Genomic DNA, 23,035 nt, shown 5'->3' with positions numbered 1-23,035 from the left:
AAACCTTTTGAACTCTGTCTGATGTACTAAACTTAATGTCAAATATTATAGTTTTCATGTACCTAGGTAAGTAGACTTATGGACTGCATTACTCATTTAAACTACACAAGCCCTTGTAAAAGGAATGTGTGAATTGAAAAGATTTTTCAAAGAAAACAAAAATCTAATATAATACTGATAAAGAAAGCAAGAACATTGTGCTAAAAAGTATAGGCAGAATTGACATTTTATTCTTTTTTACCCATAATACAAGGTAAAAATAATGATGACCTATCAAGTCTGACAAGAAGTTGGCTAAAGAAATCTGACATTATTAAGAAATCTATTTGATGTGTGGTTTACATTCACTATCATAAGATGGAACTTCACACAAAGTTTATTCTGAGCCTTGAAATCTCAGGTAATGACTGTACAATGCCATCACAAATAACACGTTTAAAAAGTAACCCTCCAGATTATGAAGACAAAACTCCAACTTTTCCAGCCATTTTATGGTACTGTAATACTCAGTATAGTACTTTATTATTTTCTGAACTTAGTGAGTATTTAGAAACCTTTTTGGAAGTTTCTTCATCACTGTGGGAGAGCTCTGCTTTTGGATAATCTACTTGCCGTGTACAAATACCCTTCCTCTTGCCACCCCCACTGCGAGTCCCAGAAAGCCTCCCTTACAGCAAGAGATGTTCCTGTGTTCTTTCATATCCAATAAGGCATGAGGAAAAGTCTGTTGGGGCATCTGGTTGCAGTTTGTTTCTGACATAAGTATAGCTGGTACTGTTCTTGCTTCCTTCTCTTATTTTTGAATATGGTTTTATTATTTTAAATAGTGGTCTTAGTCTTATAACTAAGAGTCAAAAAGCACAGGAAAAAGTGACAGTCTCATGACCGCAGTGCAGAGAGATGGAACAGTTCCTCCCTGCCGACCTTGCTGAGCAGCTCCACTAGACATGCACCACCTCCAGCCAGACTTCTCCATGTGATTTACCTGACTCTGTTACTCAAGCCAATGTGTGTCAGGTGTTCCTTTTAATTTGTAGGACTTTTGTAATGTGTATTCAATCACTTTAGCCATTCCTTTTATTATTTATGCCATACTTTGTTTCCCAAAATATTAGAAATGACTTATAATTGCAATAAAAGAAAAAACAAGAAGAAAGCAGACAAAATTAGTTAGCTAAAACTTACAAAGATAAGCTCTAAGTTTCTCGGGAAGCATAGCGATATATATATATATATATATATATATATATATATATATATATATATATATATATTTGCACTGACTTCTAAATAACGTTTCTTATGTGGTCTTGACATGGGGAACACTGTGTAATGCACAGGATAATGTCTTCTGCAACCTTGCTACATGAACCACAATTAGGAATTTTATAGAGTTATTTTTGTATGCATCCTTCTATGGAGTGAGTGAGAAGCATCCTTTAACAACTCAATGGTATCAATTATGTGTGGGGCCAATAGAAGCCATATATGATTCTCTCTAATGGGAAATTATGATTCAAAGCATATTTTTTAATTTATGGGGGAGGAAATATCTTTCAGTTTTCCCCCAAGCATCATAGTTCCCTCAGTTGGATTTTCATGTACATACAAGGTCTGGCAGATCAATATTCTACTCTCTGATGGAGGCCCAGGGAGGAAAATTTTTGTTTTTCTGGGCAGATCCATATGTCTAGGAAACAGTAAAACTGGTATGTGTTCAATACCCTATCAGGTATACTTGAGGTATATAATGAAGACTCATCGCGAGGTAGAAAACCGTCACACTTTGCCTAAAGGTGGCCTCATGGACACATCTTTTCTTATGAGGCAGTATTGGGTCTCTTGTAACACCAAAAACCAGTGATAAATTAATCTTTAAAGTTCTTCTGCCCCACAGAAAATAGTCAAGATGATTTTGGCTAAGAAACGTTCATGGCAGGTACTACCACCTACCTATAGTACACACACACACACACACACACACACACACACACACACACACGCACACACACACAAGCCCTTAGTTGTATTCTCATGCTTTATCTGGTTTTGACCAACGTGGCTTCCACTGAATCCCCTAGAATGAATTCTCTGCAGAATAAGCTACTAGAAAATTTAGATAATCCAAATCAGATACAATAATTTCAGTACTAAAATATTTAATATGAAGCCATTCTTTCTGACAGTGGCTTATTGGGTAACCTCCAGTTTGTGACAATTAAATTTTACAATTAATGGAATGGAATTTTATTTTCATCTTTTCTTGAGGGAACAGAGGGGAGTTTTTTCTTTATGAAGTACATAATAAAGAGCACCTTCAGACGCTTTTCTGAATATGTACCTGACTCAGTCGAATAAAGTTATTATATTCATTTGTAAGCACTGCCTTAAGGATGGGAGTGGGCAGACAAAGTAAGCCATTCTTTTTATAGACTGTGTCTGAGTGTTTATTCTTGTCTGGGGGTATCTTTCTTTACATCAGAATTTAAAATTAATAAAAATCTAAAATATTAATAGGATAAACATTTAGTGCACAAACTGAGAAAAGAGATTTAAAATAATTATTCTTACTGAATTAAGTAACCCCCACCCTCATCCCTGGTCTTTTTTGTTTTTCAGAGATGTGAGAAATGGTACCCTGACACTTTAACTGGTAGGTAAACTAGTTTATGTTTTAGTGTAAACATACCCCACGATTATTTCATTTTTTTCTATTACGTTGTACTGAACGAATTAAGTTAAAATATGAGCCATGTTGCTTCTTCTCCTTCACTTATACCAGGTTTCTCCAAATTGCAAAATCCTCCTTTTCATCCACAGTTCTGGTTTATTTCCCAGGGCATCACCATTAGTGTCTGTGTTTATCTTCTTTATCAAAACTCAGTCTATGAAATCACTTTTGATAATTTCCTTTTAGCTTGGTCTCACAAAATCTATGATTCTGAAGCTCGGATAGCATGCCACATTCTACCTCTGCCTGTGCAGCATAAGCACTTTGAATGATGACAGATCAGAGAAGATGGACCTGAATGCATAATTACTGTGGCATGTAGGTAATGTTAGTTGATACAAGTAGTGCACACAATTAAGAGAACATGCTTGATAATACGAGGCAGTTTATTAAGGACCCGGTAGAACAACTGTACAGAGTTACGAGGATTCATAAACTTCCTTTTGACTCCTGGAATGTCACTGTCTCTGATTGTCTTTCCAGTGCCTGTATAAGGTTTGTCTCATGCATAATAATTTCCCGCTTTCCCCCGCCCCATTCTAGGACAGTTTTGCCTTTTCAACTAGTTACTGTTACCAACATTTAATAAGAAGGCTTTGCTGGGCTTTCTAATCGAAAACTTGCTTTTATCTTTCTTCATGAAAGAATTGAAATGGCTTCTTTCAGGTTGCTTTAGCCTCTGGGGAGATAAGGACCCTGCGGTTAACAGGATGAGAGATTTTTGTTTAGAAATTTTTATTTAGACAATGAAAAATGACCTCTGTAAACTCAAAGCTATCTTATTTTGGGGCTTTAGGCTTCTGGCAGATAAATCAATTGGGCCCTTGGGACAGCAAAGGAAAAACCTTTGCAGTAACTATGTCAGGGCAATGCAATAGATTTGTTGTGAGTATGCAGTTGTGTTGAATGCAGAATGCACTTAAAAATAAATATCATTTTATTTTCTATTAAATATTCAGGATCTGGATTCTACTCTTCTCAGCTTTTGCAAAGAAATATTTCTTTTTGTGATGCAAACTGGAGAAAACATCTTTTCTTATGTATGAAATATGTGGCTATTGTTGGTATTTTGATTTTGACTTTTTAATTATTTACCTGTGAATTGTCTAATGGGAACTGTTTTTAAATTTACATTCTCAAAGTTATATCCTCATATTAAAAAATCAGTATTATAAACTGCTCTTCTGTGGGTAAACAATTTCATCGGTTCCTAAATAATACAATAGTAGTTTGTCTAAAAATATGCTTTTGTAGATTGCCGTAACATTTTTCACACCTGTTCATAGGCTCAAGAAGCTTTGCAGATTCACAGCATGAATTTGCACAGCATGTTCACTCTCTCAAGAAAGAATGTTGCACTTGGCTGTGTGCTTTCTTACCTGTGTCTTGTAGAGTGCAGATTCAGGGTGAAAAGTTATGCGTAATAATCTGTAAATTTGACAAGGAAGCAAACCAGGAGACAGTTGCTCACCCAACATGCATGGATGTGCAATTGTAACTGACAGGAATGTTGATCAATAGAGTAAAAAAGCAATTTTGAAGAGGTTTATTTTTTTATTGTACACAGAACCTTCATGCACCTTGTGTTAGCTCATTAAGATTATGATGCAAATGAATACAATGTATGGAATCAGAAATTAATGTGTACTGGAAAATAGAGGTAGGGAGTGATTTAGCAAATATCACATGAGAAGTCACAGTAAAAACAATGGAAACGACAGAAGTGAGATTAGGAAGATGACCAGGGGATTTAAAAAAAGCCATGCTCCCCTTTCTTTCTTTAACTTTAATTCTGCCTGACCATTTTAGAGTGGGGACAAGCCTATTTGATCAAAGTCTTCTAGCCTATTATCATGTTTTTAAATCTTCTTTTCATTATTTTCCTCCTAACATTCAAAGTTGATTAGTGTTAAGCTATGGTTGGAAGTAATGGATAAACCATAATTTAGTTATTTTGACAGGTCCCTTAATTTAGAACCTTGAACAATACAAAGACAAAAAAACAGAGATATTGCTTAAATATTCATGGTTTGGCCACAGTGATGCATTGTAACAGCCAAGTACAGGCCTTAATTATAGGAATTCTGAGATATACAAATGATATGTGTTTGTATTTTGGTTTTCTTTTCCAAAAAACAAAAATGAGCATGACACCAATCTCAAAGTATTGTTATAATGAATACATGAGCTAATACATATAGTAACAGTAGCTCAAGATTTTTAAGCACTTGTCTGTGTGGACACTATTTGCATATATTCACATATCTAAACCTCACAAGAATTTTATGGGATACACATTACATTAATAATTCGAATGATTGGGGAAACTGAGGCACAGAGTTTAATTAATTTATCTGCTAGTAAGTGACAGAACTGGTAATCAGACCAGGAGTCTAGGTTCTTAAACTCTGTACTGTGGTCCTCTATGCCAGGTATACACTGTGCATTCAATAAGTGTAGGAATCCCGTTGCTTCGCTTCTTTGAAGTAAAATCTATTAACCAAAATATCTTTGATCACCTCCTGTGAGTTGAATGTTAAAATGTTCAGATTATGAAAAAAATCTATATATTTAAATTTAAAGGTCTACTTAAGTTATTAGACCAAAGTATGCTTCTTTTTATTGTTTTCTTTAAAATAATGCATTGCATTAGAGTATTTGGTTCAATAATTGTTAACATTTACCATGTCTCTACTATCCCAGTATCCACTGTTGATCATACAGAGAAAGTTTAGCTACCTCAGGGTCTTTACCCATAAGCATCTTAGAAAGCACAGAAAAAATAAGTTTACTTAAAACCAATAGAAAATAATTTAAGATATTATTCTGAATTGACCATTTAAATACAATCACTGTTTGGCTATATAATACAGATTAAAAACAATCTCAGGAGCTATAAAACTGAAGGTATTATATTTGGTTACAATTATTAATAAATGGAAAAATCTTTGAATTTAAGTTCATTGCTCACTTTCTGAAAATTTGGTTCTCCATACACTCTAGAAAAGACATAAAGATTAATTATATTTATAGTCTATTCATGGGATCCATGCTTATGAATCTTCACTTATCCCAATATCTGACTTCTTGTTTTTCAACTTTCTGAAAATAGCTGTAAATCCAGAGATGGGCTGCCCAAAGCTGCAAAACAGTTGCGACAATCACAAAGCCTATTTACTAAAAATCAATATATGCTACTCTAAGATGGTCCCCAGACTCTGACTCAGGGTTGGTTATTATGCTTAATTATATTTCCAAGGAGATCACAAATTCAGAATATCAACTGAGAAAGAAAAAAGAAGACTCTCTTAGGGGTGCATAGATGACACTACAAAGTCCTGGATACCACCAGTAATCCTTAGCTCTGTCTTCTACAATAGTAGATGTCCTGTAAATATGTGGTGAATAAAGTGGTCTTTGGAAAAGAGAAATTAAATTGCAAAAGTCAGTAGAGAAGTAGGACTGCACAAGGCCCTATAGCAGCAGTTTAAGTATATATGGGTCCTTAAAGAAGGCTGTTGTAAACATCTCATGAATAATCCACTACTAACACAGTTTATAATAATAATTTACCAAAATTTCAGGAGTATGTTTTTGTTTGTTTGTGTTTTACCCGCTTCCTTTACTACCTTTTCTTCCTCAGTTTCTTCTCAACTTTATTTATGGAATGCTTTTCATACTCCGTTAACCATTCTACCAACAGATATCAGTAATGGAGAACTTCAGATTTGCAACATATCTAAATTGACATATAGTCTTTTCTTAATTGTTCCCTCCTATTATTCTCAAATTTGTTTTTAATTTATTTTGTATCTTCTCTTGTTTGGAACTATGTATATCTTAAAACTACATACATCTTAAAACTCTGTAATATGTAGCAGATCACAATAAGTATTAATTAATAATAATTATCCTAACAGTAATGATATAGCATTTAACTTTCTCACTGCCTTGGTCACATACCCTTCCTTAGGACCCCATGAAAATAATATTTATTTTATGACAAACATAATTTTTTATCTTTGAAAGACTTTTCTTTGGTCTCCATTTTAATGTCTCCCATTATTATTGTGTTAGATATATATGGTATGAAGAGAAAATCTGATGGGTTATTTATCTTTTCCAAAACTAATATCTGAAAAAAAAAAAAAAAACACGACAAAACAATGGTGAAATTTGACATAGGAAAAACTTTTATCTAAGAGCCAGATCATACAAATGCATGTGGTCCAGATGCATTTTCCAGAGTTTTTGGAAAGATTATGTGGAAGGTTGATTTTGTAAGTAAATAAGAAATAGTGTCCTTCTTATGTATATTTTTATTCTATTTAAAAAATATCTTTTATAAGAATATTTTACTTCATCTTCAAATCATCCATTTATTGGAACCAGTTCACCTACTGGTCCATATCCACATAACTCATGCTTTACCAACATAGACTGATGTGACACAGTGTAATAGAATATGATGCATTGCCTGAATTTAAAGGAACATGGACTATTTCTGGATCTGCCATGCAGCATGAGATCTGTATCACACTTGAAACAAAGCTAACCAAGCAGACAGAGCAGAAAGATATCTATAGCATCCATTAATCAGGGTAGAATACTTATTTTTTTCAGCATCTTACTCTATTTGCTTGGTTTATTTTGGGCTTGAAACACAGAACAAAAATAGCCTTAGTGACCATTCATGTTGCTTCTTACATGATTGTCCTTAGAGAATCATCCCCTAAAAAAGTCAAAGCAAATACAATTTGGTTGAAAATTGTTAAATAGGTTGTATTGCACTCATATATTCCTTTATTCCATGTTTTCTTACTGGGGGACCATTAAATGCAATGTATGCATTTTGTTTCTATGCAAATATATGACTATTAGCACTGAACTAAGCCACTATTTGCTATTTAAAGCCAATTAACTTAAAATAAAGCATGTTATTTATAAGAACTTCAAGTATCCAATTCAGATTTGTTCTAAGGAGAATAAAAGAGATAATATAATCAAGTAAAAGATACATATTCACTCGAACAGAAGACCTTCAGTTTGGGTAAGATTTTAGAAACTCTTTGAGGCAGAATTGCCATATATGCTTTAATGATATGGACCAGTAGGTGAACTTACATCTCTCTTCACCCTATAAGGTATATTAAGCATTCTCAAGTTCCTTTTACATAAGTTTATCCTATCTTCCCTGTGGGATTTCAACATCTAAAAATCTTTGAAGTTGAGTACTGTATTTTCCTCCATTCAAGTTACTTATTCTCCCAGGTCAGAGAGTAAGAACTACCAGGGACCAGACTGGCACATGTGTTTCCCTCGTCTGACCCCCATTATGGAATTAAGAACTAAAGCATCTCTAACCTTACAGGAATTGGGCATTTGTTACACAAACCTCACCCTGACCCAGAATTTCATAATCATTTTCTCTCTTCTTGATTTTCCTTGTTTCTTTTTTTTATCATCCCTTCCCTTCAAGGCCCTTACTCTTGCCTTCCCTCACAGCCACACCTCCATTTCTTTGAGATAATTATTGCTAGGCCATCTGGTTATTGACAAAGTTACTTGTCAAGGATCTTGAAGTGATTTCAACTAGCAAGTACGTATAGCTTGTTTCCAAAGCTTATTCCCATCTCTGGCCTAGTCAAATCTTCACTGCTGCATTGAGCTCACCTGTCCTTAGAAATCAGCCAAATGTGTTATATCATATATCTATGTATATCTATATCTATGTAGGTATAGACATAGATATGTAGGTATAGACATAGATATAGAGATACAGATATTATATAGATGTCATATATATAGGTAGATATCTATATAGATAACTATATATACTATATATACATATATCTATATATAGATATTTATATAGAGATATCTCTATATAGAGATATATAGCGATATAAATATATAGATATCTTCCACTCTGAAACAATCATTCATTCACCATTCCACAATTCTTATTACCTCATCCCTACTTTCTCAACTGGCTAGACTATGCAACATAAGCAGAGGCCTAAATGTGAAAAAGAGGAAAATATGCTTGTGGGATGGTATTCAGTAGTTACTTGAACTGTTTACTCAATATGATCCCCCACAGTCATCCTATAAATAATATTTAGCAATTTCCCCTATAATGTTTCTATGCTCATCTCCCCATTTTTGGTCTCATAACCACAGTGAACACAGTTCCAGGTCTATTATTCCTCCACATCCGGTCTCCTCACTCATGCTTTTCATGCTCCAAACTATTTTAGGTACAAAGACCAAAATAATCTCTCACACATCTACAATGTTTCCTTTCTTCTTACTGTATTAGAATGATACTCTTCCATCCTCTCCACTTGGTACTTTTTATCTTATCAACTATATTTTTCTTAATGCATTTTGTGAACAGTTCATTAAAATCAGTGATTTGTTGTTTGCAAAGAAATTGGAAACCGGAAAGGAGAAGTTCTCAGCTTTCTTCCCATTTTTCCTTCCCTTAGCTTTCCTTTTCTCTTGCCCTTCCCCTCCCTTCCCCTCCCTGTCCCCCTCCCCTCCTCTCCCTTTTTTTCTTTTTCTTTTTTTCTAGTTCCTCTTTCTTTCTCTTTGTATCCATTGATTAAATACCTGCTATGCTTAGGTACCTAGGGAACTAGAAGATAAGTCAGTATAATACCACTTTAAGTCAGAAATAAGAAGTAAGAAATGTAGAATGACATTAATCCTCACAACACATTTGTTAGGGAAATATTATTTATTTTCACATAGGAGGAAGCTTTACATAAGGTTGAAAAAGTTTACATTATATCCAGAGGTCACAGTACTAATAAAAAATAAATCTGGGATTTAAATCTAGGCTTTTCCATTTCCAGAAAACATATCCCCCACCCACCCCCACAAAACTATTTGAAGTTCACATCCAAGAAATTTAGGCCATTGGAGGAGAGAGATGGACACAAATGAACTGAAGGTACTAAACCAGAGCCAGTAGACATAGAAACGAAGAGTTGACAGTGGGCTTTTGTGAAATAAGTCTGGAGAGGTAGGGAGAAATTTCAGTACATCCAGCATTGTAGGCCATATTAATCAGATTAGTTTTTAATCCTAGGAGCATTGGGAAACCATTGAAGTCCTTTAACTGAAAAGTAACAGGGTAAGATTTACACACTAGAAGATGGCTTTGAGATCAGAGTGAATATGGATGGGTTAGTTGTGCAACTAAGATGGTGGACTAAGGTGATGTGATTCAAAACTATTTAGGGCACAAAATGGTAGGATTCTTTGATGGATTTGAAATATGAATTATAGGATAGGAAGTTTCTATGATGACTCAAAGTTTTCTGCCTTTCATACTAGGTAGAAACCATGTGAGATCTAGAATGGTAAAATGAGGTAAAATGTTAATTGATTGCATGTGCATGTGTGTGATGGAAGAAAATATAAAATAATAAAAAGAAGCATAGAACCAAGTTGTGAAGAGCTACAACTTACAGCTGGATAGGGGGAGTGATCTTAGAAAAGGGACAATGAAGGGAGGCCATAAAATATGTGAGGGAAAATAAAAAAAGCAGAAGAAAGATTTTTAAGGAAGGAAGATAAATAGCATCAGACACTATTAAAATTTGCACTGAAATTGTCTGTCTTCAGTGACTGAGAGCGTTGCTGACCTTAACAAGAGCTATTTACAATGAAGATTCCAGAAGTTTTCAGAAGTTGTTTGTTTTTCCTTTCTTCTTAACATTTTTTTGAAAACAATATTACATGCTTGAAAATAACTTGAGAATGTAGAGTTTTAATATAATATTTTAACTACATATTTTTAAACTACTCTCATATTTTTAACTAGTTTTAATTTTACCTTTATCATTGTATTTTAAGGTCCTTAAAAGGGCAGAATCATGAATCTAATTATTTTATATCCATTCACAATCTTCTTCCAATGCAGTATACACATATACATATTGATGAATCAGTCATCAACTATTTATTGCATATATGTATACTATGCATAAAGCAGTTATTCTACTGTGGTCAGAAATTCTGTATCAGAATTTCATTTCACTTTGTGTTTTCATTCAAATGATAACCTAAAAATAGTAATTAATCATGTTTTAGATTGTCTGATTGAACACCAAGTTCTGCCATGAAATTTTAGCACCCAGATTGCATTTGTAATTTGCATTTTTTTTTCATACGAAGTCATGGTTCGCTATATGAACAAATTCTGCATTGATGCAAATGAAGGCATGTTAGGGGAAATTGAATCCAAATATGCTTATGGAGTGCAAACCTCTGGATCAGAGAAGGCGGCTCTGTGTTAATAGAATCACATTCAGTTAAATAACAGATAACAATATGTAGATCCATCTGTATATGTACCATGTTTTAAAAATAGCAGTAAAGTAATGAATACACAATGAAAATTTTATTCCTCATCCTAATGTCTAGCAATAACTAGATTGGATATCTAATATACACTTTAATAACAACAATATGAACATTTTATTCAAGGAAAAATGCAACTTTAAAGAGTCATTGAACAATACTTTGTTAAAATTGGTAGTATTATGGTTAAGTATGAGATTTGGTTCTCTTGAGCTAGCAAAACACTAAAGCCACTAATAAATCTCACCCTGCGCAACATATTACGTGAACAAGGATTTTCTGCATTAAAATATTAAGATCAAATACAAAATCATATCATGCACAGGTGACCTTGAATAATGCAGGGGTTTAGGGGCACTGTCTCCCCTACACAGTCAAAAATTCGTGTATAACTTTTGACATCCCCAAAACATAATTATTAATAATAGCCTACTGTTGACCAGAAGCCTTAATGATAACATAGCAGTTGATTAACACATATTTTGTATGTTATATGTATTATATACTGTAATGTTATAATAAAAGAAGCTAGAGAAAAGAAAATGCTATTAAGAAAACCATAAGGAAGAGAAAATACCTTTGCAGTATTTATTTATATTTTTATAAAATACGTATTTTATGTTTTTATTTAAATTTTTATATATTTTTATAGTGGACCTATGCAGTTTAAACCTGTGTTGTTCAAGGGTCAACTGTATAGACCTGGGTCTGTGTCTACCTCTTTCTGCAATTAACTCAACATTAGACCTTGACCAAAGGATACGCAAGTCGGCTCTGACACCATTGATGGCTTTAAGGAAGAAGTGGGACTTGGCTTGATCCTTGTTATAGATAGAAAGCTTGTGTCCTCCCCAAGTGCGTAGGTTAAAACCTAATGTCCAGTATTATAATCTCAGGAGGTGTGGCCTTTGGGAGAGGTTATGTCTTAATGGTGGAGTCCTCATGAATGGATTAGTGCCCTTATGAAAGATATCACAGACAGCTGGTTTTCACCTTCTATGTGAGAGCACAGAGAAAAGACACCATCTATGAATGCTGGTGGGTTCTCACCAAACACCCAATATGCCAGCCCCTTGATCTTGAAATTTCCAGCCTCCAAAACTGTTAGAAATAAAGTTCTGTTGCTTATAATCTCCCAGTCTCTGGTATTTTTTTATAGGAACCTGAATGAACTAAAATAATCCTTAAAGCTAGGATAGAATTTGGCTGTATGTTCTAGGAGAGGGAGAGAAAAATAAATAGAGGTATGCTCACGATAATAAGGGCTGCGGTTTAGCTGGAGACTGTATAAAGTGATTGGATGACATACAATCACAAATAGTCTGGAGGCAAATTATAGACTAAATGCCTTTCCGGCTAGGCAAAGCCATTGAATAACATCAAATTTTACTTGTTGTAATTTTTTGTAATTTTATTTTTGTAATTTTATTGTAATTTTACACTGTTTTTTGTAAAACACAAAACAGTTTATTATAATTTTACACTGTTTTTATGCACGTACACCTAGAATATCTCTTCTTGAGAATTTCGAATTGCTTATAAAATATTTTCACATTAGATAGTTTCTCATATAAACATGGGGTAAATAAAAAAAACGAAACAAAAATTTTTTGAAACTTGACTGAAAGCAACCATTGGGTTTCGGTTGACTGCTTTTAGTAGAACTAAATTCATTATTAAATCCATTATTCTTTTCTCTCCTATTTTGTAGCTCTCTCCTCATTGTGTTTCACACCCTACAGGGAAGTAAGTGAGATGAGACTTTCATAGTTACCTAACTTATTTCTTTACATTTCTTTTCCCCCTCTCTCATTTCATTTTTCTTTTCTTAGTGAAAATCATTAAAATTTTTATAATTACAACTCCTTTGTTCCTTTCACCTTTTAGTTTACTCATGTGAATTCTCCAAAAGAGGAATATCTGTATTGTCTTTGGAAATGTGTGGTGTCAGAAATGGAATGAAAAAGGACAACTGATAAACAGCATGCTTTCCTTTCATTAGTAGAGCAGTACTAAACATAGTATTTATCATTGCTTATGTCAATATCTTTTGTGTATTTAAACTACCAACATATAAAAGATGACCAATAAAGGTATATACATCATTTTAAGTTCAATGTATTTCATTTAACATTTTAATGTAATGAATGAAAATGTTGATTAACATGCTTCAGGAGATACTAGGTCTATTTTGATTATCGTGGAATTCTATAAGGAAATGCTGATAGAAGTAATTACTTTTTACTTTAATGTTGTCCCAGTGAAGTCATCTTCTGCTACAGAACATTCTTGAAAACAACTTGCTAAAAATGTAAAGATAGCCTCCTTCCAGCAATAAGAATTCTTCAGAAGTAGAACCTTTTCTAAACATATTAATATTTTCAAAAGATAATAACCCTGTCAGGGATTAGACTGTCTCCAGGGTTAAAACTGTAATCTGGTAAATAATTTCAACAGGACTTTTCCTATTATCCCTGTGTAGGAAATTTTCTCGTTAGGGACTCTCACAGATATTCATTTCTTCAAAGACAGAACCATTAAAATATGTCAGAATCTTCAAAGTGGGAAACATGTCATCCTTTAGCAAAATGAAGTCCTTTAAAGTAGAAGCCCAATAGCATTTTAAAGACTCTGAAGGAAAACTCTCAAAGCTCTACAAAATACTGCCTCTAGTACCCAACTCTCAGATTATAATTTTAAAATGTTATGCCAAGAGTATGCAATCTACTTAAAAAAAAAAGACTTTTTCAAAGAACAGTTTTAGGTTCACAACAAAATTGCGCACAAAGTACAAAGAAATTTAATATACTTAGTGCCTCCACACATGCACAGTCTCCCCAACTATCAACATCCTTCACCCGAGTGGTACTTTTGTTACAATTGATGGACCTACATTGACATATCATTATCACCAAAAGTTCATAGTTTGCATTATGATCCACTTTTGGTGTTGTGCATTCTTTGGGATTGGTCAAATGTGAATGGTATGTATTGATAAATGTAATATCATACAGAGTAGTTACCTGCCCTGAAAATCCTCTGGGACCCACCTATTCATCACTCCCTCACCCCAATCCCTAGCTACCACTGATCTTTATACTGTCCCCATAGTTTTGCCTTTTTCAGAATGTTACATCGTTAGAATCGTACAGTACCTTTACAAATTGGCTTCTTTCAATTAGTAATAGGCATTTAAGTTTTCCCCATGTCTCTTCATGGTTTGATGGCTCATTTCTTTTTGGCACTGAATAATATTCCATTATCTGGATGTACTACAGTTTGTCTATTCATCTAATGAAAGGCAACTTAGTTGCTTACAAGTTTTGGTAATTATGAATAATGCTGCCATAAACATCCATATATAGGACATAAATTTTCAACTCCTTTGGGTAAACATGAAGGAGTGCAATTGCTGAACAGTATGGTAAAAGTACAGTCAGTTTGGTAAGAAACTACCACACTAACTTCTAAGGTAGTTCTATATCAGTTTGCATTCCCACCAGCAATGAATGAGAGTTCCCGTTACTCCACATCCTCATCAGCGTTTGGTGCTGTCAGTGTATGACATTTGACCATTCCAATAGATGTGTAGTAGTATCTTGTTATTTTAATTTGCATTTCCATGGTAGCATATGATGTGGAGCATATTTTATTATGCTTATTTGCATTCGTGTATCTTCTTTGATGTGGAGTCTCTTCAGGCCCGTGGCCCACCATTTAACTGGGTTGTTTGTTTTCTTATTGTTGAGTTTAAAGTGCTCTTAAAGACATTTTTTTAACAGTCTTTTATCAGAAATATCTTTTGCAAATATTTCTCCTAATCTATGGCTTTTTGTTGTTGTTTTGTTTTGTTTTGTTTCCATTCTTTTGACAGTACCTTTTGTAGAGCAGACTATTTATTTATTTATTTATTTTAATGAAGTCCAGTTTCTCAATTCTTTATTCCATGGATCATGCTTTTGGTGTCATATGGAAAAATCCATTGCCATACTCAAGATCATCTAGATTTTCTTTGTGTTATTTTATAAGAGTTTTATGGTTTTGCATTTTGCGCTTAAGTTCATGATCCATTTTGAGTTAATGTTTTTAAAAAGTGTAATGTCTACGTTTTTTTTGTTTGTTTGTTTTTTGGTTTGTTTTCTGCATATGGAGGTCCAGTTATTCACACACTAGTTATTGAAACAAATTATATTTCCTCCATTGAATTATCTTTTTCTTTGTCAAAATTTAGTCGGCAATATTTATGTGGACCTATTTCTGGGCTTTCTATTCTGTTCCACTGATTTATTTGTCTGTCCTTTTGACAACAGCATACTGTCTTGATTACTGTAGCTTTCTTATAAATCTTGAAGTTAGATAGTTTCAGTCCTCCAACTTTTTTCCTCCTTCATACTGTGTTGGCTTTTCTGAGTCTTTTGCCTTTCCATATAATGTATAGTATTACTTTGTTGATATCTACACTGTTACTTGCTGGGGATTTTGATTGAGACTGCACTGAATCTATAGATCAATTTAAGAAGAACTGAAATCTTTACACACAATCTACTTTTGAAATGTTCCCATTTGACCTGAACAATTTTAACTGATAAATAAAATATGGTAAGATCTAGTTATCAAGAAAATGATATCAGTATCAAAAGATTAGTATCTATATTCCTTTCACTCTAACTCAAGAATCTGGGAAAATAATATATGGATGTTGAACAGAACCTTATTCATCTGAGTTGTATAAGAGCAGTTTTCCCTTACTTCATTGTATTTGTGATCTATGGAAGGAGCCTGTAAGTCAAGAGAACAAATTCTTTGATGACAAAATAGGCATCTGGACTGCTGTGCTTTTCTCTTGAAGAAAAAAATTTAATCTGCTTTATTAGGTGCTGATAGAGATGTTGTGAGGCTGAGTTAATATTAGGGAAAACTCTGAAAAGGGAGGGACACTAGGCCATCATCACCATGGTTGTCATTGTCAAGTATGTAATTGCTACTATTTTCTACTCCAGAAATTTGTATGTAACTAAAGAATATATTTTTTGACTAGATTTGAAATTTGATTGGGTTATAAGTGTTTTAGATATAAGTTAGTATTATGATTACTGATAAATTGAATGTCTAAGAGAAGCTGCTGAAATTAACAGATATTAGGACAGAGTACAGAAAATGTTTAGGATAATGTTTACATTTTATTATTAACTGTTTTATTATTTATTATTTATATATTTAATTTTTGTTATTATACATATAGTCTAAGTATAGTTTATAATAGAAAATATAATTTGAATCCTATTTATAGTATTCTATTTCTAAAAATATAGGGGAAGCTGATTCAGCATATGTTAAATTTAAGATTATGGGGAACAGGAGCAGGAAGTGAGTAGTTTAATCCTCTTTTCTTTCACTCCCAAGGTTTTATTCTGTTTTACATTTGAAAGAGGACTAAAATACAGTGCCCGCATATGTGTAAGATGACCGAAATATATTATAGAATAGAACTCAGTATAATATGTGACAAAGGTTTTATTGCCAATTAAATTGCACATATTGTTAGAAGGTACCATTTACAAAATAGAATGGATTTGAATTTCTGAATTGAAATTGTGGTTATAAAGTTTTGGGTTAACTGATATTACATTTTCCTGCTTGTTACTCTCTGTGTCTTATTCATAAACGACTGGAGCCACTTCTCAGATCTGTGTAGTTCCATATCCTACGGCAAACTTCTACCTAGTAACAAATTCACTTAAATATCCTCAGCTCTGTAGCTCTATAATATTGAGCAACATGATTTTCTGAACTCTCAACACTTTTCTCACTAGAATCTTGAGAATTGTTTCCCAGAAACAGGCCTGTCTTAGTATGTTTGCCATGCCAGTCACTGAGTGTGAGCAACCTGTGGGAAGCACAGGTTCAGCCCAAACACTGTGCCTGAGTTGGAAGCTGAGGCCAAAGGTCAATTAGACTTAATCACAGTTGTAAGAGAGCCGAGAAGCAAGCTTTCATGGCCACCACAGTGGATGAGAGCCATTTGATTATTAGGGGAATTCCTGGGGCCAGGAAAATGAAAGTATCAAAAGAAAACCAAAATAGTTAAGCACCTGTATGTTTCAGATGTTTTGGGTATTTTGCTGCTTGCTATCACTTTTAAATATCACAATACTTAAAAAGCAAATCTTATTCTTATGTTAAATATATAAAAACTAAAATTTAGGTGACTAACATCATCTTAATTTTAAGGAGATGCTTGAATAGTAAACAATACTATATTAAACTCAATTGTTAAATAGTAACCTCAGTTGGGTTACAGAAAATATGTTTTGTCTTGAGGAACATGATATAAGAATCAGAAGGTAGGCTGAAAAATGGCCTCTTTACAGATATCAATTGTCCAATCCCTGGAACCTGTGAATATTATGCTATACAGCAAAAACTGAAAAGGTCTCTACAGATGTGATTAAGAATCTTGAAATGGGATGATTATGATGGATGATCTGGGTGGGTCCTAAATGCAATCACATGTATCATTATAGAGGGAGATTTCACACAACAGCAGAGGAGAGGGCAATGCAACCAATGAGGCAGAGACTGGAGTGATGAGACCACAAACCAGGGAATGCCAGTAGCCACAGGAAGCTGAAAGATGGGAGGAAGGGATTCTACCCTAGAGACTCTGGAGGGAGCAACATCCCTGCCAACACCTTCATGTCAGTGTGGTGATACTAATTTTGAAATTCTGAACCCAAAAATTGTAGAGAATAAATTTCTATTGTTGTTAAAAAAAAAAAAAAAAGGAATAAAAAATCAGAAGATAATATATTTTTTTTAATTCAGTTTTTAAAAAGTTGCAGCAAGCAACCTGATTCTTGGGAATTTAGAGAAAACAACAGTTGCAGCATTTAGAATAATTAGCCATGGACATTTCCATCTATTCCTTGAGCTGCCCAGTATTAGCTTAATTGCAATGTCAAAAGCCACACGCTTTTGAACTTTAATTTTCTTATTCCAAATAAAAGGAATCTGGCGTCCTTTTTTGGTCATAGTCAGGTCACATCATTTTCACTGACAAATTTCTTCTGCTATTGAGTCTTTCATGCTTAATGGACGATTTGAGGCAAGCACATGAGAGATGCTATGAGTCCCATAGAGATAAAATAACCTGACTGAAGAGCCCTGGTTTTCTGTTTCAAAGTGAATTACTTACCATTAGAACAAGATCTCTTTCAGTGTCAGAAATATTGTCCAGCTAACGAAGATGAAGGGCTATTTGCTAGACTAGCAGTTCTCAAACTTTCTGGTATAATGACTTTTTTTGTGTGGGTTATATCTGTCTCTTTCTACATATTAGAAATTAAAACTGAGAAAAGGTATTAAATATTGTAATATAATTAATTTAAAAATAACAATACAAAACACATTACATGCTAACATAGATAACATTTTTATGAAAAATAACTCCCAAATAATAAAGGAGAATGACATTTTTCACACTTTTCAAATCTCTTGAATGTCTAAATTAATAGGCAATAGTCAGTTCTTATATCTGCATCTTTATTTGCTGCAATGCATTTTATGATTGAAGTACATGAAAAAATATGGACTCACACAGATATTTAGTATTCATCACACACAATTGTAGGTATTCTTTGATACTATACCAAAACTCACCAAATGTTTTTTTTTACAGTGTGAAATCTGAAGTCATGTCAATAAACTTTTCATACTTTCTTACATGAAAATTCATTAGTCTATTATACACTTTAAATTGATTTTTTATCCATGCATTATTTAACCCATGCTTGTATGTAACACCATAAATTTGTTATTCAGAAAACATTATTTCACAGAGTTATGCAGATTTTCCAAATATCAAAACATCACATTTGTCAATTTCATCAGAAACATCTTAAGTATTGTGAAGTTCAAATTTTATCACTGGCAGCCAATAGGGTTGGTTTATTCCTCTGTCAGGTTTAGCACAATCGTTTTTAAATAAAATATCTGCCAAATATCCGTGTCCAAATGGCCATAGTTGGTCAGAAATTTTTTCAAGTAAAACAACATTCCATGAAAGCTTATGATCCAATTGCACAGGTGCATTCCCTCCAGATAACCATCACACTTCAGTATAGAGCAGAAATGCATTTTGAATAGTTCCCATTTTATCACATGGAATATTACCATGTGTTCCTGAAAATAAGACCTAACCAGAAACTAAGCTCTAGCATGATTTTTCAGGATGACATCCCCTGAATCTAAGCCCTAATGCATCTTTTGGAGTAAAACAATATAAGACCTGGTCTTATTTTCGGGGAAACGCAGTAAATTGATGCATACTCAGGTTTCAATTCTTGGTAAAATTACAAAGTTTTACTGTTTCACCGAGGACATTCCTCAAGGAAATTTTTTATTTAATTAATTAGTTAAACTATTTATTTATTAACTGTGGATCTGTGGTAGAAAGAAATTCATGACTCCTAGTGGTTTGGTTCAAACTACCAGCAGTTTTATCCACCATTTGTTTTGGTATCATTAGTGCAATTGTGAACACAATGAAAAAAATCAAGTAATGTCTTAGTATTATTACAACAATAGGTTTGACCTTGTGTACCCACTGAAAGTATCTTGTGTTCCAAGGGTGTCCACAGACCAGACTTTGTAAACCTCTATTCAAGATTATATCAGGTTGATGCAAAAGTAATTGCATTTTTGTAATTATTTTTAACCTTTTAAACTGCAATTACCTTTGCATCCACCTAATAGTGAAGAACTCTTGAGACTGCCCCCGACTATCTGCTCCATGAGGGCAGAGATCTTTGTTTTTTCCCCTTGTGTAAAGAAAGAAACACTAAATGCGTGAATTCTGGTCTCTCTCTTCTCCCCCCCCCCCCCCCCCCCACACACACACCACCACCAACCAGGCTACATTTTGAATGGCTTTGTGATTTAGTTTCCTCGCAGTAGACTGGAGATAATATCAGTAGCTAACTTACATGTTTGTTTTAAAGATGGACTGTGATCATGCATTAAAATGCTTCACAGAATGACCAACACACAGTAGTAATATTCTATTATTAAAAAATATATTAACAATGCACTAACTATAATGCACAGTTATAGTTAGGTTCTGTTGCCTATAATAGTGTTTTAATCAAAAGAATAGAGTATCATATATAAATTAAGCCATACAATAACAGTTTAAGGCTTTGATGGTAGCGCCAGGTCTTCAGGAGTTCAGACTTCTATTGTTCGGCACTAATATTCTACCACATAATTTTCATCTTAAAATTACATCCGGATCCAATGTAGCTGCTGAAGCTCCAGTTTTCAGTTCTGCATTGAAGGTTAGAAGAAGGAAGAAAGGTGGCAAGTTTTTTTCAACGTCTACCCTCAGCTGAGCCAGCTCCCTTTAACCAGGTTTCTCAGAAGTCTCACACCCCAATTCTACATTTCATTGGCTGCAACATGGTGACATGCAAGGCAGAAAGAGAAGTTAACTTTTTTATTCAGTGTCAGTATGCCTAGCTAAAAATTGGAGTTCCTATGCTAAGGAGAAAAAGGAAAACTGATGGTCTCACCTATTGCTGGAACAAAGCAATAGGTGCTTTGCAACATATAGTGTGTATATATTCTACTGTGCAGATGTCTGATTAGCAGAGGTGCTTTTTGCCACTCTGTGGAGGTAACAACTCTTTGACTTAGCACCGAACTCAGCACCTCAGGATAGGCCGTTATCCTCACTAAAGGACAGAGATTGTGCATAAGACTATTTAGTGCCTCTATGTTCTCCCCAGGATCAAGCGATGGGAATTTATATATACTGTGCGTCGAATGTGATTCGGCTACACTGATGACTATTTTAGGCTGAGCTGAGAGCACAGCTTCTTTAAGTTTCCTGCATCTTATCCTAATTATATTTTATTTAATAATACTCAGTGAAATATCTGGTGGCAGGGGAAATGAAACTACAAGCTTTTATGGGATCATTCATCAAGAACTAATTGAAGCTTTCATACAGTTTAGTGCTGATATAACCATGTAACAATAAACAATAACAAAATTCACTGGAGAAGGATTTGTTTTGCCGTGAGGAAAATGGTTCCGTTTTATCCTGGGATTCCTGGTTAAAAGAGTCTCCAATTTACAAAGGGATAAGCGCAGGCTCTCTGCATAATGACAGGGGTGGAAGCTGTGTCAAATGTATTTGTGTTGCTCCACTGGAGCTTTTCTCATCCGAAGTATTTGCTATTGTGTGGGACTCTGGCAGGAGGTTGAAGGACCAATAGTATTTTTAAAAAGTTTCTTTTTGCTATTTATTGTCATTGTGCTTGAAGCAGTTTCTTCATAGTTTTCTTGGAAATATAGAAAACTCTTAAAGTGTACTTTAACAAAGTTAAGATTTTTTAAAAACCCCTTTTTAAGAAGTTTCTTTTTGAATACTTCAGTGTATGGAGTCGGTTGGCTTTTTGTCCCTGTTCTTTCATATGTGGTGTTAGGACATCTGGCTGAAGTGAAAAGGAAGAAATAGAGAATGGGCATTTTGGGGGGAGTGATTTAAAGTAAAGAGCAGCAAAATGGAATGTTTGAGAAATGTGCGGCAAACTGCTCTAACCTGAACATCATTTGCGATATTTATATGACTTAACTACAGTAAGCACCATACTATAGGGGCAGAATTTACATGGTAACTGTTATATCTTATATGTAATAACCACAGATTTTATTGTTAAAACATATTACCTAGACTTGACTCTAGGGAATAAGATTGGACTCTACCATCCTCATTGTAAAGTTGCTCAAATAGCATTATATGGATACAGATTTTAGATAAATGATCATCATATAATAAAGCTCATAAGATGATACGAATGGTGATCTTTCACAGATACTTCCGTGTTTCCCAAAAAATAAGACCTAGCTGGACCATCAGCTCTAGTGAATCTTTTGGAGCAAAAATTAATATAAGACCCTGTATTATATGATATTAAAATACGACCCGGTATTATTATATTATATTATATTATATTATATTATATTATATTATATTAATTTTTGCTCCAAAAGACGCATTAGACCTGATGATCCGGCTAGGTCTTATTTCGGGGAAACACAGTATTAATATTGATTAATTTTGTTGAAAACCTACCTACAAAACAAGAAACCATGGTAATGTGGATATGTTCAGATATTGTAATTTCAAAATACAAATTTTTGTTTAGATTTACTTTAAAACATAATTTATCTTTTGGGTTTTTTAGACATAAAATTTATAAAATTTTAATACATCTTAAACAAAGCACTGCCAAGCCTAAATTATTCCGTAGAATGAGGATTTAAAGAGACCAGAATCACTTTTTCCATTGGCTAGGAAGCCAAATTAATGCTTTGTGTACTTAGTTGCCAGTCACTTTAGTTAATTTGTAGCACAATTAATGAGTGAAAAATAAATTCATATAATGATGTATAAGAAGTATCAATATGATAGATATGTTTTGGGGATAAAATAATGATTATAGATTTTATAACTTTCATATTGTATACTATATTTGACTTTCTATGTAAATTTGCCAAAAGAAATCTATAACAAAGAAATCTGAAGACAGGAATCACAGATTAGCATAATTTAAATTAGCACCAAATTGTAATGCTTCCGCCATGGTCCTCAAACATACTGAGCAGGTTCTACGCCAGGACCGTCTTCTGCATGATAACCTCCTTCTCAATATTTTCACAGACCTTACCCACTCATGTCTCTCAGGCCTTGATCAAATGCCACCTTCTCAGTGAGGACTTCCTCACCACCTTAGGTTGTGCTGAAACTTGCACCCCACAACTCATGTGCCTTATTGCTACCTGCCTTATTTTTCTACACTTATTATCTGACACCTGATGCATTACCTATTTATTTGTTTGCCGTCTAATTCCACTTTCTAGAATGTA

The 23,035-nt window shown here is 33.8% G+C and overlaps 1 long non-coding RNA gene across 3 annotated transcripts in view; it reads left to right on the top strand.

The window, feature by feature from the left end:
- The window catches only part of LOC109453591 (uncharacterized), an 876,632-nt gene that overhangs the window by 420,566 nt on the left and 433,031 nt on the right, over positions 1–23,035 (top strand). For 2 of the 3 annotated variants that reach the window (XR_012496688.2, XR_012496689.2), the window contains exon 5: positions 2,620–2,653. The exons of the other annotated variant lie outside the window; for it this stretch is intronic. This is a non-coding gene — a long non-coding RNA (uncharacterized LOC109453591). The remainder of the gene's footprint in view (positions 1–2,619; positions 2,654–23,035) is intronic. 3 annotated transcript variants of the gene reach the window in all.

Source organism: Rhinolophus sinicus, chromosome 2 (assembly GCF_057876585.1).
Source record: "Rhinolophus sinicus isolate RSI-liver-muscle chromosome 2, RSI-T2T, whole genome shotgun sequence".
Classification (NCBI taxonomy): domain Eukaryota; kingdom Metazoa; phylum Chordata; class Mammalia; order Chiroptera; family Rhinolophidae; genus Rhinolophus; species Rhinolophus sinicus.
This window is presented reverse-complemented; position numbering and strand designations above follow the sequence as displayed.